Below are 17,996 nucleotides of genomic sequence, written 5' to 3'. Positions count from 1 at the left end.
GAGATGGAGGGACTTTGATCTCTTAGCAACAACTGAAAACGTCAGTGTGTTATCAACATTCTTATCATACCAAATCCCGTACTGAATCCAAAACACAGCACCGTTCTAGCTACTGGAAGAATAATTATCTCTATCCCATCTGAAACCAGGACACCTGACATATTCGAACCACCCATAAATCTCAAAACTATTTAATCCGTATGTCAAAAAACCACAAGTAAACATTGATATTGGAATGCTAGGCAGCAATCTTCAAATTATTATGAGAGGAGTTAAAAACAATGATTGTTTTCTCATTTAAAAAGCGAAATCTATAGAGTTTTTGCTTTTTGAACATCATTAAGTATTTAAGTGAATAATGCAAACATTAATAGGTGTTGCCCAGATTCCACAAGCTGTAGATTCATCAAGATCTAAAAAACGTTAAAACTGGAAACATCAATGGGGAACAGACTTCATTACCACTCTAAAAGCTATTGTAGCTCCTAAGAGATGAGAAGATTTAGGTATAAGCAAACAGGTTATAAGGGGTGCTGGAAAAATAGTTAGGGGAATGAGCACTGAAGACCTCATCAAAAGTCCACTGAAGTCAATGGAAAAACTGCTATTAACTTCAGAGGGCTTCAAATTGGGCTTTAAGTGCTTTGACAAGGCTGCAGGGAAAGGATGAAAAAGAACAGAATAATAAAGAATAAAGCAGTGCTGGGGTGAATTACGTAGACTCCAAGAGCAAGAAATAGCAAGGAAGTTGGGATGTAGCAGGACTGTGAGGTGACTGCAGAGCTGTGTGTGTGAATTCACACAACATCCTTTCACACCATTTCTCAGACGCTCATTTTTCTGAGCAGTAAATTCACTCAGTCTTTTTTTTTTTTTTTTTTTTTTTAATATATATTATTTATTTTTAGGAAAAGAAAAGCATGCTGTTGAATATTGGTGGCTCCAGGATGCTGAGTGGGAAGGTAATGATTTATAATACATTATAGGAGTGGGCATGATAAAAGTCTGCAAAAAGATTCTATTGCTCCGCAGCCTCTGGTCTCTGCATATCTTAAGCAACAAGGTGCCTCTTGCAGACTGCATGGTTTTAACCTGAAGCTATTACCAGCATTTGAGATAACATATTGTTTAATCCTTCTAACTTCAACATGAATCATTCAGAGGAATGAGGGGAGGAGGGGAAAGACTGAGGGGAGGGAAAGAGAAGGACTCTTGTAAGAATTATGAGAAGTGTGAGCTGCAGTATCTCATGATAAGGCAGAAAGAGCTGCTGAGCCATCTGTGTAGGGAAGGTAGGATGCTCGTGACAGCTTTTGGGGAACTGTGAGCACATCCACCAGGCTGGGAGACGAGGAGCATACATTGGCTTGCCCCGCAGCTTTGCTCTCTGTCAAGAGATGCCTGCCCAGTGATGTCTCTTTTGAAGCCATTTCTTTTCCTTCAGCAATGACCACTGCTGATATCATTGGAGCACTGGAGTCTTTTCCCCATGGTGGGTCCATCTCCATGGTGTATCTCTCATTAATGCCAGTCAGGGCCACATCAGAGTCAAGCATGTGCCTCACCTCTCATAACCTGCCTCTGGGATTAGGCAGCCTTTGGGGCCTTGCAGTGTTTTCCAGGACTGAGCTGAGACCTCAGGGATCACAGCCAGGTAAACTCTTGGAGCAGACTATTTACATGCAATACCCACCAGCTTTCCTAAAGCAGTTTTGGGCCAAAATAAAAGTCAGTTGCCTTAGTCAAAACCACATGTCCAGCACTGTGAAAGGCTCTCTGTGCAAGAAGCAGTCTCTGCTTTTTCTTGGGCTCACTTTGAAAGCTTCTGGTCTTATTTCTTTCTATTTCAAGAGCCCTATAGATTGCAAATCTCGGTACGCTTTTTACCTACAGAGGAGCCTCCATTTTACATATTCTTAAACTATCAGGTACTCTAGTTCCAGAGCTTTGACACAATCCAGCTGTTATACTGCAAAGAACAGCTTGTTTCCTTTTTTTGCTGAGCCTGAAGGATATTTTTTGGCCAAAACATTAACTTTAATACATTAATACATTTAATGAGATTTATATCTGCATCCAAAATTCATCCATGGTGGCCTTTCAGCCTTTCAGTGAGGTGCTGGCAGCCTTTCACTCTTGACTATTGGTTTGAAATTCAAGCTCGTAAAGAGTGTTTCTACACATTAAGGTGACACGAATTAAATATTCCCTTGGAGTTAATTTGTGTATAACCAAGAAAATGTTTTGTTTTGGTTTGTTCTTTTTTCCTGAAGATAGGAAGAACAAGCAGCAACAAGTAGTTGGGTATCATAAAACCTCTCTCCTCTTGATCCTATTTGTGGTTTCAGGATGGAAAAAAGAACAGCATTTTTTAAAAATTCTGAATCAAGGTGATTTTCCTCAATTGAACAATTGATCTTAAATTGCAGTGCACAGTAATTCTTGTAACCAAGAGACTTCTGTTCAGATAAAACTTGCATATAGGATGTTTCTATTCATTCTGTAATACCTAAATCAAGGTGTCTGAATACTGAGCCTAACTGTCACCTATACTCTCTTGGACTGAACAAAATATTTCTTTGTAGCCAGTTTCATGGAGATCTATTATTCTTGGTTAGGAGAAAGAAATACACAATTCCATGCTAGTTTCCCATCTTCTTTTTTGACTTTATTTCTCCTTCCATTTATGTGATGATATTTTCAAGGGAAAAAAAGCATTGAAGCTTGGAACACAGGCTCATTTTAGCTCCATTATGATTGTTATTATTACTATCAGTAGTACTACATAGATTTTTATAACTCTGTTTTTTATATGTATTTCTTAGACAACTACATAAACCAAGAAAATATTCTTATCCTGGCTTGTCTGAAGTACTTAAACATACAGAAAAATGAAACAATTTGCCAACAGTCAAAATGGAAGTTAGTAGTGTGGCTGGAAATAAACCATAGGTCAGATGAGAAACAGTTCAATGGTCAACATGGTAGAATAGTAGTTTCCAGGGTAAGTTTGTCAAATATCTGGAAAAGTCCCCTATTTTGTATTGGGAATTTTTCTTTAAGACAGAAATATTTGGTTTAGAGGAGAAGAAACTCTATGGGGCAATGGGTGAAGAGAGAGTGTCATATGAACGGGTAGGAAGCGAAAAGACTCTGGACCTAGGGGAAATACAAAAGTCACTGTAAGTAAGAAAATAAGTGAGATACAAACAAAAAAATCTGAGAAGCAACATTCTAGATGATGTTACCACTCATTAGAAAGAGGAATCCAAGAAAGAGGAATCCAGTCCCATTTTTTGGAGGATGGGGAAAAATATTCATACATGACCCTTCAGCCCCTTTATAGACACATAAACAATCTTTTTAATTAGGCTGAAACTAGGATTTTCTCTAATCATATTTCAATCCCTGAATCTCTGGTTCCTTTTTCAGTCCCAGATATATTTAATAAAAAATAAAAAGAGGGAAAAAAAAAAGAAAAAGAAAAACCTCCACACACTGCCAACTCCATTGGTATCAGTCACAAATGCTTACAAGGATTACAGCGTGGTAATGAGCTTTTGTACTAATGGTACATCTTTTAATAACTGCTATCTGCACTTCCAGTTGTAAGTAAGTGATAAGTGAGGCTATATTGTTAATGACAAAATGCTTCACCTTTCCCCTCCCCCTACCCCGATACTTCATCTTTCTCTGAATTCCTCAGCTGAAGGTTGGAGAGGAATTACAGTTAATTCTGGAACTGTTGCCTGAGACCCCATGCTGATGCTGTTGTATGTGACTAGTGTCTCCCAGCTGATCACAGGACTGAGCTCCTGCTCTTCTGGGTCCCTCTGGGCTGTGGCATTGGGCACTCTCTCTGGAATGTGGTAAGGATGCCCGAATGAAAAACAGTGAAATTCTTCCTTTTGTGGCAGCGACTGATAACAGTGGGGAAGAAGAAAATGTAATAATAGTCTTGTTTCAGAGACAAGGGACAGGATGTTCAGAGGGTGGGACTTAGGCAAAATGGCTTCAGCTTTCTGCTCTGTCTTCCTGTGTGATGTTGGCCAAGACATTTATTTTTTCAGTGTCCCCTCTAAAGCAAGGCTAACAGCATTTCCCCATCTCACATGAGGGATCGGAAGGGAAAGAGAATGAGGACACAATCATTCAGTGAATGTCAGGTCATTACTTATTGTGATGGAGATGTAATGTTGTGAAACTTTGTTGCTCTGGAGCTTTTTAAGAAGAGATTAGACAGTGTCAGCGCCAGACTGCATTGCTCATCCTCCCTTGGGTGCAGCTAGGTCTGCGTCCTGTGATTCTGTAACTGCAGCTACATCTTTGTTTAAGCTTTAATTTCCCCTTCAGCACTTTTTTTTTTTTTTTTTTTTTTTTTTTTTCCTCCTGAAGAAAGAGAGATTTAATTTCCATGGAGCTTTACAGAGGAGCAGAGAAAGAGCCAGATCACATTACATGCTTGTTTCATCTCTGTTCATCTGGAGGTATCCTTCTCTGACAGCAGTCAGTAGTGAGCCAGGATCTCCAGGGTCTCAACCTGTGACTGTATACCCTCTCCTACCACAGTCTAGAATATGTACTCATGTAATCTGTGCCACCCTGTATTTTTTCCCTGATCTCTCTTGAGTACAGGAACATTTCTATTCAAAGTTCAGAAGTCAAAGAGATGCTGGAGTGTTGTCTGGAAGTATCACTGAGCAATGTCCTCTAACCTGAGGCTCTGGTCTTGCTCAGCACAGCTCTACAGTCCCAACAAACTTGGTCGACAGCATGGCAAATTACATGAGTGGCAAAGGTGGAATGAATTTGCTTAGAAAGAATAAGAGAAAAAATATAAGTACAAATAAGAAAGGATCTGGCTTCTACACAGAGTTAGAAATGATAGTAAGAAGAATGGAACCTTCTGGAAAATAATTTTTGTGGGTATCAAGTGGAGGTGCCACTCATATTTGTACCATTTGAGCAGTTTATCTTCTCACCATGCTTTATAATCAAGGAAAAATAAATAATTAATAAACATCCTTAATTCTTTAAGTGATACATAAAGCTGGCCAGAAAATGGAATTTTCAGAAAGATTCCAAGTCTTAAACTTCTTTTTAAAAAAATTTTTAATTTAGGGCAAAATGTAGTTTGGAATTTCATGCAAAAGAGAATATTTGCAGAGGGAAATGTCAGAAGCACAGTAAACACAGCTATCACTACCACCTGGAACTGTTTAGAAAAATTTCCATGGAGAATTTTATCAAAATTAGCACATTCCAGAAACATTTTGGTTTTGCTTAAATGGCATTTTCAAGCAGAAAAAAGTTATATAAAAATAGTTTGAGCAGTTGTATGGCTTATTTTATTTTATTATTTTTTCAGTAAACCCATTTGCTTGGATTTTTAAAACTAGAGATAGAAGAAAATCACTAGACAATGTAAGTGTGGATAATAATCCTACCCTGGGAGAGAAATGGAATATTTTAATAATGTGAGGTCCTTATGATCTCTGCCTGATAAGATTATATGGTAATAATATTTTTTGATGCAGAAACAAGTGCAAAGTCTTTATTGTACAAAATGTTATGGCAGAGAAACAGTACCATGTGATATCAATACAAGACTTGAAAAAAAAACATTTAGGAATGCCCCCCTACAAATATCCATAAACATCCTTGCCTCAAGTCTGCTAAAACATTAAGGTTTTGTTGTTTTTTTCTTTTTTTAAAATATATAATTCTGTTCATGTGTTCATTTATGTATTTTATATGAAACAATTTTCTTTGTTCAACTGTATTTTGAAACGTTAAGTTTAAATATTCCACTCAGATGTTCAAACAGAACATGTAATGCTCAGAGTTTCTCATAATGCACTTCAAGCAAAAATTGTCAGCTCTGTTATTTCATACAGATGTACATGCATACATGTACAGACAGACACAGAGTATTTCTATTGAAATAACATTTCTGATGGAAATCTGTTTTAAACTTCTTTTTTTTTTTTTTTTTTTTCTGGCCAGTTTCACTGAAGAGCCAGAAGGTGAGAAATGTTGCATAAAAGTATAAGCATGTAGTGTTATTTTTCCAGAATATTCCCCAAGGGTTTCTTGTTTCAGGCTGTTCCCAGTCCTAAAGCAGTATCTTTGGGTGTAATAAGTCTCAGTGGATTTTTATCACATTCCATCTCTTTTTTAAACCCACAGGAATTTTATCATATACAACATCCTGTGGCAAGGAGTTCCAAGAAGTACTTCCTTTTGTTCATTTAGAAATTCTCATCTGCTAATTTCATTTCATGCCTTAGTTTAGATATTTTGAAAGATCCAGTGAACAGTGTTTTCATAGATCTTACCATATTTTCTCTCAATGACCTCTTTTTTTAGGATTCAGAGTTTCATACATGGATGCTGTGTTATACCTGTGATCTTTCTTGTTGCATTTTTTCTGCATCTTCTTCAGTTCTCTTACTTGCCTTAAAAGATGAGGAAAAGTAGAATAGTAGACAGCATTGTGTGGAGAGGCATTGTAAACTTGCAGTACCTTTCTGTCTCTTGCATTCCTAAATTTAACTACGGATGAGCTGGTATTTTCTTAGCACTATCTTTTATCATCCCAAGACCTAATTTCTAAATGGTTCTGAGCCCATCGTGACATAAATAAAGTGAAGATTTCTGTTCCCATGTTCATCAGTGAAGCCTAAGTCTGAGATCTTTATGTGAGGAGAAAGGAAAATAAGGGACAAGATTTTCTAGGATATAGTAATACCTCCAGATAATAATCCTAGGCAAGAGGTTTGGGGTGAAGACCCTCACAGAAAGCCGTTATCTACAAGAAATGCTGAGTGAACTGAAAAATGATGAAGAGCTGATGCCAAGGGTATAAATTGCAAGAGAATAAAAGATGGAAAAAGGTTAAAAAAGGAATTTTAAAAGATTAGCATTGTTTGGAATCATATGTGTAGAAAGCAGTCTGCTAAAGGACAGCATTATGGTGAAAAAGCATTCAGCATAAAGTCTGCTTACCCAGGGAAAAAGAAGAAACTGAGGCAAAAAAAAAAAGTGCCCAGAGCTAGACGCTGTCATCTCTACTACAGAACTGGCAGTTCATTTAATAACTTCCAAGCCTATGTCTTGGTATTACAAGCTTTAAAAGCTCCAGCTGAAAACAATCGCTATTAATAACCCCCCTGCTTTGCAATATGAAAGCAGCAGGTACAACAGTGAGACACCTATAATCCCCCCATGTTAGACATCAGCAGAACAGCACTCAGCCAACCATGGAGGAGAATCCTATAAAAATACCCAAATCCATCTCTCAATGATGGATGGTCTTTGTACAAGCACTAAAGTGTATTCCCTTTAGTACCACTGTCTATTGATGCTGAGCTACTAAGTAATCTGAGGGAAACTAGGAAGCGATCGCCATGATAAAAAATAAAATGGATTGGGGATAAAGCTGGAATTTCGTCAAAACCATCATGATCAGAACAATATTGCCTGAGAAATGGGGAGCTTTATATCTGTCAACATGTCAGTGTTTGGACAGGAAACCAAAGCCTTGGAGATTGGTGTCAGAAGAGGGATCTTTTTCTTCCATAAGCACCATGCATGTACCAACATGAAATACAAATGCAATCTTGCTGACTAGAATTCATGACAAGTAGCTCCTGTGAGAACAGTCAGAAACCAGTAAGACTGTTCAGATATTCCTGGAAGACTTATCATATATTCACTAAGCATTTACTCAGCCTTTACTCATGAAACACATTCTGCTAATTCATAGGACTCTTTTCTGAACAATTCGGGATTTATTTCTCAGTTTCAAATTGAGCCGAATCCTGCATATCCTGAGTGAACTAATGAGAAGGGAATCATTAATCCTGAGAGAATAACTCACAGGCAACAGATAGGATCAAGCCTTAGACAAGTACTAGGACTAAAATTTGGATAGCATTAGTGGGATGTAAAGCTGATTGAAAGAAGAATTAAAAAACCAAAACCAAATACTAAAAATCAGGAAGGATGTGTTGACACTGACTTTGAGAAAGAAAAACTGTCAGCAAAATCACATAGGGAAATGTTGACTAGTTGGGATTTGGCAGCTGGGTGCAACCATATTTCTGAACAGTATAGACAAAGTCATACATGTTTAAGGACAGAATCGACAGTTCTGGAGTAATAATAACATGATGCCAGAAAATAAAGCTGGACTGAGATCTATTTCCATTCTGCATGTGTATTAGGGATCTAAAGCAGGGAAGAATAGTAAAGTCACAGAGCAGCTGAGGTTGGAAGGCACCTCTGGAGTTCCTCTAGTCCAACGCCCAGCTCAGAGAAGGGCCACTTTGAGCAGGTTGCTCCGGGTCATGTTTATGAGATCCAAGAATCTTCAAGGATGGAGACTCTACAATCTCTCTGGGCAAATTTATACAGCGTTTGACCACCCTCACAGTTAAAAAGTATCATCTTGTGTTTCAGTAATATTTCCTGTGTTTCCATTTGTGCCTCTTGTCCCTTCACTGGTCCTTCTTTACTACCCCTCCTAGGGTATTTATACACATTGATGTAAGATACCCTTTGAGCCTTCCCTTCTCCAGGCTGAACAGTCCCAGCTTCTCTTCATATGCCAGATGCTTCAGACGCCTTACCATCTTGGTAGCCCTTTGCCAGACTTGTTCTGGTATGTCAGTATCTGTATTGGGGAACCCAGAACTGGACCCAGCACTTCAGATCTGAGCCTGCTTCCTTTTTCTACATTAGAACCACATTAGGTCTCTGAGCAGGAAAAAAACTGTGGAGCTTCATTTCATAGGCTTTCATCAGGATAATTTAAAGTAATTCAATAGAACCACTGAGAAGTGATTGACAGAGAAAAAGAAAGTGAAAGCCGTGTGAGCAATTCTTACATCAACAAGGGGATATAGTGTCCACTTTTTGTTAAAATGTTTTTGGAAAGAAGTTGATTGAAAACACAAGATTTCTGAGGCTTCCAGGTTTTTGAAATCTGCAGAGGGACATTCATGATCTGTAAGCCTAGAGTTCAGCTGCTCTGAACTTGATCATTTGCTGCAGAGAGCTCCAGTGCCTTACATGAGAGTATTGTCTGGCTAAATTCTGAATAAGACCCTTAGAGGATAGCCTTAGCACCTTTAGTTGTTGAAAAAAAACTTTTTGGGATGGAGAATATTTCTCTAGGCTGAAATGCATCTCGGTCTCTGAGCTGAATAGATTTTTTTTGTTCACAAAATGCCTTAAAATCTCTAGGTTTGAGTTATCTGTGACTGGGGAATTGCAAGTACTTTTCATGCCTGAAGACCATTTCAGATGCTTTGCTTGTGCACAAATAATTCAATGTTTGGGAAAGCAAAAACTTGGCATGGAGATCATCTGCAGTGAGGAGCTTCTTAAGGAAAGGAATAAAAAGACTAGAAATAACAAAAAATGGAAATATTAAGGCCACAGGGTTGGATAGGCTGTTTTTCCTGGAGGATGTCATGACTTAAAGGATGAGACACATACTTGAATAAGATGAATGCCAAGAATTATAATAAGTATTTGCCGACTACCATCTTTGAGGGTTTAAGAAAGAATATTTTCTTGGAGGCAGGTTATTTGGTAACCTGTAACAGACTTTTTTATTTGGGTTTGGATACATTCTGGCTTGATTATTTGGTTTTGGGGTTGCTTCTTTTCTTTTCTTTTCTTTTCTTTTCTTTTCTTTTCTTTTCTTTTCTTTTCTTTTCTTTTCTTTTCTTTTCTTTTCTTTTCTTTTCTTTTCTTTTCTTTTCTTTTCTTTTCTTTTCTTTTCTTTTCTTTTCTTTTCTTTTCTTTTCTTTTCTTTTCTTTTCTTTTCTTTTCTTTTCTTTTCGTTTCTTTCTCATGCTTTTTCTTTGAGGCAGGCAAGCTTCTTGTTTTGAGAGACAGGACACTGAACCCATTAACTTTTGTTCTGACCTGGCAGAATGAGTCTTGTGTTCCTCTATTACACTATATCTATTTTTGTTCATATGCATTATCCAAATAAAGCCAATGCATGGAAAAGCATGCACAATCATCTGTGCTCTTCAGGTGGAATAGAGCGTATTTGTGGATTCAAGTCACCTAGCCTTTTCACATTTAAATGCCATCTCTAAGATGGCTCACCTAGGTTCTGCCAGTACTCAGTAGAGAGATGTTGGCAGTGATATATAGGTTCAGTCTTGGACAGTGGTGTTCAACCTAGATTGAATCCGCTATTGTTTTTGACCTGGTCTTTCCTTTGATATCATCATTGATTAAGTGATTAGCACAGACTAAATTGCTAGTGACATGAAATCCACTTCAAAACCTGGTGTATAACCAAGAATGACTTCATAATGGAGGGTGACAAGAAATCTAGCTTCTTTCTGGAATGCCTGGGAGTGAGAGAAAAGGGAAATAAGCGTCAGGGAGGAAGATGAAATTATTAAGTTAAAGGACGATGTTGACACAAGGGTATCTGGAGCTAAATTGGCAATGAGTATATGTGGGATGCAAAGGGAAATAACTTTCCTAGACTAAAAAAATTCTAATGGATGTTCACAACATGGATCTTCCAGCTTTGTAATATGAAAATCAGGAAAAGGATATCTAATTCTCTTTTAATTTAATATATAATGAAAGCAATTTTCTGAGGTAGTACCTGCACTATGTGACCAGAAAGTTCTTACTTTCCTGTGGCATTGTCAGTACAAGCAGAATTTGGTTCATATAAAATTATTTCAATGTGTTGCACACATTCTAATGGAGTTAAACCTTTTTTTCTTCATTAGTGCGAACATTCATTACGTATAGCTTTTATTTCCCTGTTTAAATGTTTATATAACTGCAACAAAGTCAGGCAGAGTATCACATTACAATAAGTGAAGTAAAAATTTTCAATGAATTTTTAAAGGGTTTAAATTTAGTGAGAAATTTAGCATTCAAAATAGGGACCTTCAGTGTGTACAAGCCATAAGGGCTACCAAGCCACTTCAAGGCTCCACCTTTCCTAATAGAAGGATCTGGATCACTTTCTTACCCTATGCCATCTGACTATTGCCCTTGAGGGTCTCCATATCTACAGGGGGAAGATCTATTAAAAATAAGAAAATCGGGTTGTGAATTCATTTCTAAAAAGTTTTGGGCTTGTAATGACTCAGAGGATGACGGTTTATGTCTTAGTGCTATTCTTGAGAAATAAGCTCTGTCAGGGAGGCTTCCATTGAACTGCAAGGTACCATACAGATAAGTTGTGGTGTTTCACGTGCCTCAAATTGGTTAAGGATAAATTTAAGCTTGGCCCTACGTATCTTACATAATATGTAGAGATCTTACATGATACAATAATGAAGAAATGAGATCAGCAGAGTAGATCTGAGCAAACAATATTGCTTTGTGATGTGCATGTTAAATTCACTGAAAAAAAGCAAAATTCTTTTTTCACTGACTTATATGCGTATCAATTTTGTAGGTTTATAGTTGCATTACTTTGAATTTATTATGATTTGGAGGTTGATTTTTATGTTTTCAACTGCTATTAGTTTTAGACCGGGGTTTGGATGCTCAATACACAATCTTTTTTTCACTGCAGAAACCATAGCAAGATCAGTCTGTGTAACTATCATGTACAGGAAATTAGGATAGAGTGTTTTCATAATTCGTGGGCTTGCATACAAATCTCCAATTTCTGGAACTCAGACAGCACTTCTCTCCCTCAGAGCTGAAGATAAAAGCCTGTGAGTGATTCTGAGGTGCTAAAATATGAGGAAGACAACGACCAGATAAGAATCTTGGTAGATAGGATAGACAGATATAAACAGTAACCCTGGATAAGATTTCAAGCAATAATCTAATCAATAAACATATGTGCAAATGAAAATGTAAATGAGCCACAGAGATATAAATGTTCAGGAAGAAAGAAAGATTTCTGTAATACTTACCTGTATTGCATTGACTTGAAGTAGCCCTTAAGTGGAACTGACGGTATTACAAACACAATAAGCACTTCTAGACAAACTGGAATAACAATCACTTCAGGAGCCTGGAAGCATTCACAATTCTGCTGTTGTCAACTCTTTCAGTGGCTTTAATTTTCAATGGTAAGCACAACTCCTATATAGTGTTGTCAAAATCGCAATGAAGTTATGTCATTGAATATTAAAGCGCTGGCCTGCGGAATGCCAAACACACAGATTTGAATTTCATGCAGTCTACTAAACATCAAGACAAATATGTCTAATTTCATAAAAACCTCACCAGCCCAGAAAGGCTGACAACAGGCCCAGTGTTACCACTTCACCAGCTGAAGCAGGAGTTTCTGTTGTAAAAAATCTCTTCCCAGGAGTTCAGAAGAGTGGAGAATAAGCATGGGTTTAGGATTCATGGACACACCATGAGATCAAAGCATAAAGAGTTTGGGGTACTGAGGGTAGAAATCATCACTGAACAGGAAATGCACATTTGCGTATGAAAATATTTTGTTGTTACCTCCCAATGCTTTGTTCCAAGACATACCCAGGACCTCTGTCTTTCCCTGTCTTCCCATGTCTTCATAAAATTAGAGATAATTCGTGGTAATTTTTGGTGATCCTACAGTCTCTCTGTTAGATGTACGGATACGGGATGATACGTGCTTTCCCCTTTGGGGTAGGTTTTATTCTGTGTGTTAGATTACAAACAGTAGTGAAGGGCTGTGACCATTGGAAAGTCTTGGAAGGCCATATGAACATGAACTTCATGGTAGTCTCTAGTCTAGCGAGGTAGATTTTTTCTGGGGTGTTTTCTAAAATTGATTGGTTTGACTTTGAAAGTGAAATTTTGAACCTGCTTCTATTGGATGAAATGTATCCATTCAAAGAAGAGATGCCCAAAGCTTACCAACTATACTCAGATGCTCAAAATAGTCTGGACACCAATATTCTGGGCAGAATGAGTTCCATGTTGAAATATTTCTGGCAGACAACAAAATAGATAAAATTAATTATTCATTCTTATTTGGTCTACAGTTTATAGGTAGAACTGTGGAAAGAAGTGTTCACTGTGCTGGATTTGTGCCCTGTGACCTCTCCAGTCTGCGACTGACTGAAAACCACCAAACGCTTTTCACCTGGGTATCCTAAAGCTTTGAAAATTAAAAATCATTAATTACTCTGACTCTATTTTTAGTGCCTAACAAATAATCAACAATTATAATAATTAATGGGAATTTTTTTTTGTTATATAGAGCACCAGAAGTATATTAGAAACACCACATTTCTCCCAAAGTTACTTTGGGTTCAACGTATTTCCTTCTGATTATTTTATTTCCTTGGGGAGGCATCTCTATGTTCACAGAAATCTTTTGGATGTTCTGTTTTACCAGTGCTTATGCCCTCTGAGATCTTGCATTATTAATAATACTAATTATTGCAATTATTTATTATTAGATGAAGGATGAGAGAGTTTCCAACAATTCACAAAGCACAGAAGAGGATATAAGCCTTATCCTGCAGGGGTTGTTGTTGAACTTCAGACCCCTGTATAGTAAGAAGCCCCTGACAGAGAAGAATCGTACTTAGCAAGAGCAGCTGCTAAATGGACATGGAAAATAAATAAATAAATAAATAAATAAATACTACATACATCGCTGGACATCTTACTTAAAAGGTCACATCAGGGGGTCTGATAAAGAAAAATTTAGTAGATGGTATAATAATCCAGAAGAGAGATCAGTATCTGGAGAGGTCAATTAGCATCTGATAATTTCAGGAGGTATACTTTAATTTTCCATAGGAAATGTCTTTTATCTCCTCTGGAGGACAGAGGAATGTCTGGTCAGAAAGATGCAGGTGTACTGAATGAATAACCGTATGTCATAGTGTGCACTCTTATGCAAGTTTTCTGAGCTAGAGTGAAGATAAGAGAGAGATGCTCTATCTGCAGATGCAGAATAAGAGCTCACAAGCCAGTAGGAGAGACTGAGTTCAGATAGCAAACAGCTTAGAGTAATGACCCAAGACAGTGTAAGGTCATAGGATAGCCTGACCAGCACAACAGACTGTCCTAGCCAAAAAGAAAATTTCACACCTTAGACGTGTAACAAAGCCTTTTGTTATGTAGGATAATGAAAGCTCAGAAATGGAAGATGGTGCTTTGAGAAAAATTATCTTCAGGGAGTTTGAAGTTAAGGAGGGAGCATACTCTGTGGAAGGCTGGTCCACCACATCTCCCGTACTTTTTCAAGAAATAGAGAAGCACATCTGTTTTTTCCTGTCACTTAAAAGTGGAGGCCTCTACCTCATCTAAGTGGAGAAGCAAGAGCTGAAGCAGATCTAGACATACTTGTACGTTTTTGTATTTATTTTCCTAATTCTCCCTTGTTAAGCACATATCTGTTCATCACTATATAACACTGATTAGGTAGTTTAAAAGAAAATTTATTGATCTTCACACAGAACTGGAATGCATCATGTAGTTGATGTAGATCAAATATTGTGTCTTCAGCTTGGTGTAAATTTCATTCTGTAAACACAAAATGTCACCTGGAAACTACAGAACACATGCAGTATATCTAAGCAAAGCATGTGAGGAGACCAGAGAGAGAACACAGACAAAATCATGTCTGTAAATATCACAGTGACATTAGTGATTTACAGAAGATTTTAGGTATTATTACTTCCTTCAAAAGATGTGTGCTTCCCCTTTGCTTTTCTTTCTGACACATGCCTTCCTACCCAAACGCACAGCAAGTGATTTTTATATCTGAAACATATTCTATGGAATACAGAACAACAGATGTACAATTGAAAACAGATCCAATCCAAAAGGCTGCTTCTGATCAACATCTGACTCAGGAACCTTTTAATTTAATTTAATTTAATTTTTTTTAATTAAACTAATCCAGAAACCAAGGGTTGTTTCATTGTTATTTTTTGGTTTGTTTTTTTCTGTTGGGTTTGGGGGGTTTTGTTTGTTTACTTGTTTTTTTTCATGTGGACTTACCCCTACTCCCCTGTATGCTGAAGGAGGAGTCCTACTTTATATTCCAAATGGCTTAATGCCAGCAGAGTATGTATTAGATACAATCACAGAAAATAGCATTGCAAAGGGTTTTAAGAGGGTGTGTAATCCATGTAGTTCTTTCCCCAAGGCAGGATCAACTACTTAAGCCATTTGCAAGAGAAGATTGTCTATCTCTTGTTCTCAGTAATGACCAGTGATGTATTGAGAACCATGTACTTATATATATTACACCAGATTTTGGAGAGTACAGGTCAGATTAAAGTCCCACTTGCTGACACTGTGCAAACTCATAAGAAGAAGCAATTCCAGTTTCAAACAGCTTTCAGTCTCAGTAGACAAAGCAGACAAGGGAAAGAGAAATAATATGTCATCATGTTTATTTTGTACGGAATCTCTTACTTTTTAGCATTAGCCTAATCCATCTTTTCTTAGAGCTAATAGTAACCTCCAGCTGACCACAACTGAAGTTAACAAAAGGCACTACAGATTGCACAAAGAATATGCAGAAAAGAAAAACAGTCCATATGGGACTCCAGTATAAACCAGGTCACTCACATCTCAAAATGGTGACAAAAGACTTTTAAACCTAGCATGAAAGTTTTGTCTCATTTCTCATTTACAAAAGAAAATGTTGGGCTTTAAAATAAATAATTTTTAAAAAGCATAGCACATGATGGAGTTTTCCCAACACAGCATGCAGCTGTGGAGCCAAACAAGCTTATCCACATTCCCTGAGCGATGGTTTATATTTTGACATTGACTAACTCATCCGTGCTCAGGGCACAAGCACTCAGACAATCTCCATCACCAGTTTCCCATTAGAAATCTTGATCTCTGCTGAAACAAGCTCAATTCCCTTCATTATTTCCCAGCCGACAGACGGTTTGAGAGGGAGGATATTACAAGTGTCAGTCTCTTTGCCTCCGGACAGGCCATGGATGACACAAGGAGAGAAACAAACAAATAAAAAATATCTCTGTTTATGTGGCAACTTTTAATGTGTTTGTTGTACCTCTATGCTTCATTCATTCTCCCAAAACCAGTTTAGCAGGATTATATTCTTGGAAATCTTTCAGCAAAAGTGTTCTCTCCCCTTTTTCTCAGAATTTTTGTGAGACTTGTTGTTTTGCTGAAAGAAGGAGCTGGCAATCCATCATGAAGAGCTACTTTGTTTTTAGAAGGAATTAGAGAGCTCTTCAAATGAGTAATTGTGTAAAATCTAACAAATAATTTTGAGAAGGGCAGTGTTTTCCTGCTAAACAAGACAAAGAACAGTAAGATGAATCTTAATGTAGAGTTTTTCATAAATACCTTCAGAAGAATAATTTTATTTGTATTAAGAATTCCATTATTTTGGCAATGAGAGGTCAAGATCAAGGTCTGCAAGTTAACGACAATTTTCATAGTTCCATTAGCCGTAATAGAGGCATGGTGCTTTTTACTAAGAGTTAGTCACAAACATAGTGAAAGATAGTCCCTGACCTGAACAACTTACTTTTTGAAGGCAGAAAATAGAAAAAAATGAGAAAATGCATGAAGAGCGAAAGAAAGTATATTTTCCACTCAGTACAATCTGTGTTAGTCATTTGAGGATGCAAGCTGGTTCTGAACATACATGCAAATGTTTCCTCATTCTCTGCTTTCGCCCCTGTGTGTTTGTGGGTATATCTCATAGTTTTGTGTGTGGAGGTGCACCAGAACTCTTCTTAGTCAATAATATTAGAAGCCACTGTGGCTATGTCAATACAAGTAAATTAAACATTTATTGGTCCATTCCTTGACACTGAGTCTGAATGTCGTGAAATAGTCCTCATCCATAATATAACACTCTCTTAGTTTTTAAAACAAGTTTTTAACTGCCTATTAAGAATGGTCCTTGATATCTACTAGATGCCCAAACCATGTAAAGGAGTAGCTTTGAAGACTGATAATTATCATAAGCCAAAACCATATCAGGAACTGTTCTACCTACTTAGTAGTATCTGTAGTCATGTTCTAGTGCCCATGAATGTTCCCAGATAGTGTTTTATTCATTAATGTAGCCAACCATGTCTGTCCCCTCAGGGGAGCTGTGTGATGGCCAGTGAAAGAACAGCAACACACAGGTGAGCTTTATTAAATGTGTATGAGTAGGACCATCTGAGAAGAAAGATAATAAAAGATCGGTAGTGTGGGGATGTGACTAAGGTAGCTATAACCAAGGTAGCCTCTGGAATGTGAAAATATTAGTATGGACCACATCAAAAATTAAAACACTTTCTCTTAGCTGTTGATGTTCACCATTTTGATGAAAGTTTTCATTAAGAAGCTAATCTTTCCGGAATATATTAAAAATCCTCTAATAACAGGGAATAGAATCAAAGAATCAACATTTTGGCATTAAAAGAAGGAGGAGAAAAAAAGACATAAAGAATCATTGATAAGAGAAATGGTGCAAAATAAAATAAGTCAAGGAAAACTAAGGGAGGATGCATGTAATGTCTCAAGAAATCTAATAATGACCTGCTAGAGGATGGAGGAGAAGGAGGTATGTTTTGCTTTATTGTATATTTCTGTAGAGTGCAGTAAAAGAAAATTCTACCATCTGTCATCTTCAAGAAATTGGCATGCTATGACATTGGACAGGTTTGTTCATACTTCCAATCTGCTACTGGCTCATTTTTGCTGAACATTTTTGTTCTCCACTTCTCCCACGTAATTTTTATTTTTATCATTATTATTATTATTTGGAACTTGGATCATGTTCCATTATTTTGCTATAGCTTGAATTCTTCAAGCTAAAGGAAAATAAAATAATAAAAAGAACAATCTACCAAAAAATCCTAGACTTTCTCCATTACCTGGCTTGATATTTCTTTTTGATTATTCTGGATGTCATTTAGGTATACTTTTTAAGGTGATTAGGCTTCCCCAACCCACTGTTTGGGATACAATATTAAATGAAATGTGTCATAATGAACATTAATGTAACATTAATTTTTACTTACATTAAAATCCATAAGGCAATATAT

This window comes from Athene noctua, chromosome Z (assembly GCF_965140245.1).
Source record: "Athene noctua chromosome Z, bAthNoc1.hap1.1, whole genome shotgun sequence".
Lineage (NCBI taxonomy): Eukaryota > Metazoa > Chordata > Aves > Strigiformes > Strigidae > Athene > Athene noctua.
The sequence above is the reverse complement of the archived record's forward strand: the minus strand, read 5'-3'. Positions refer to the sequence as shown.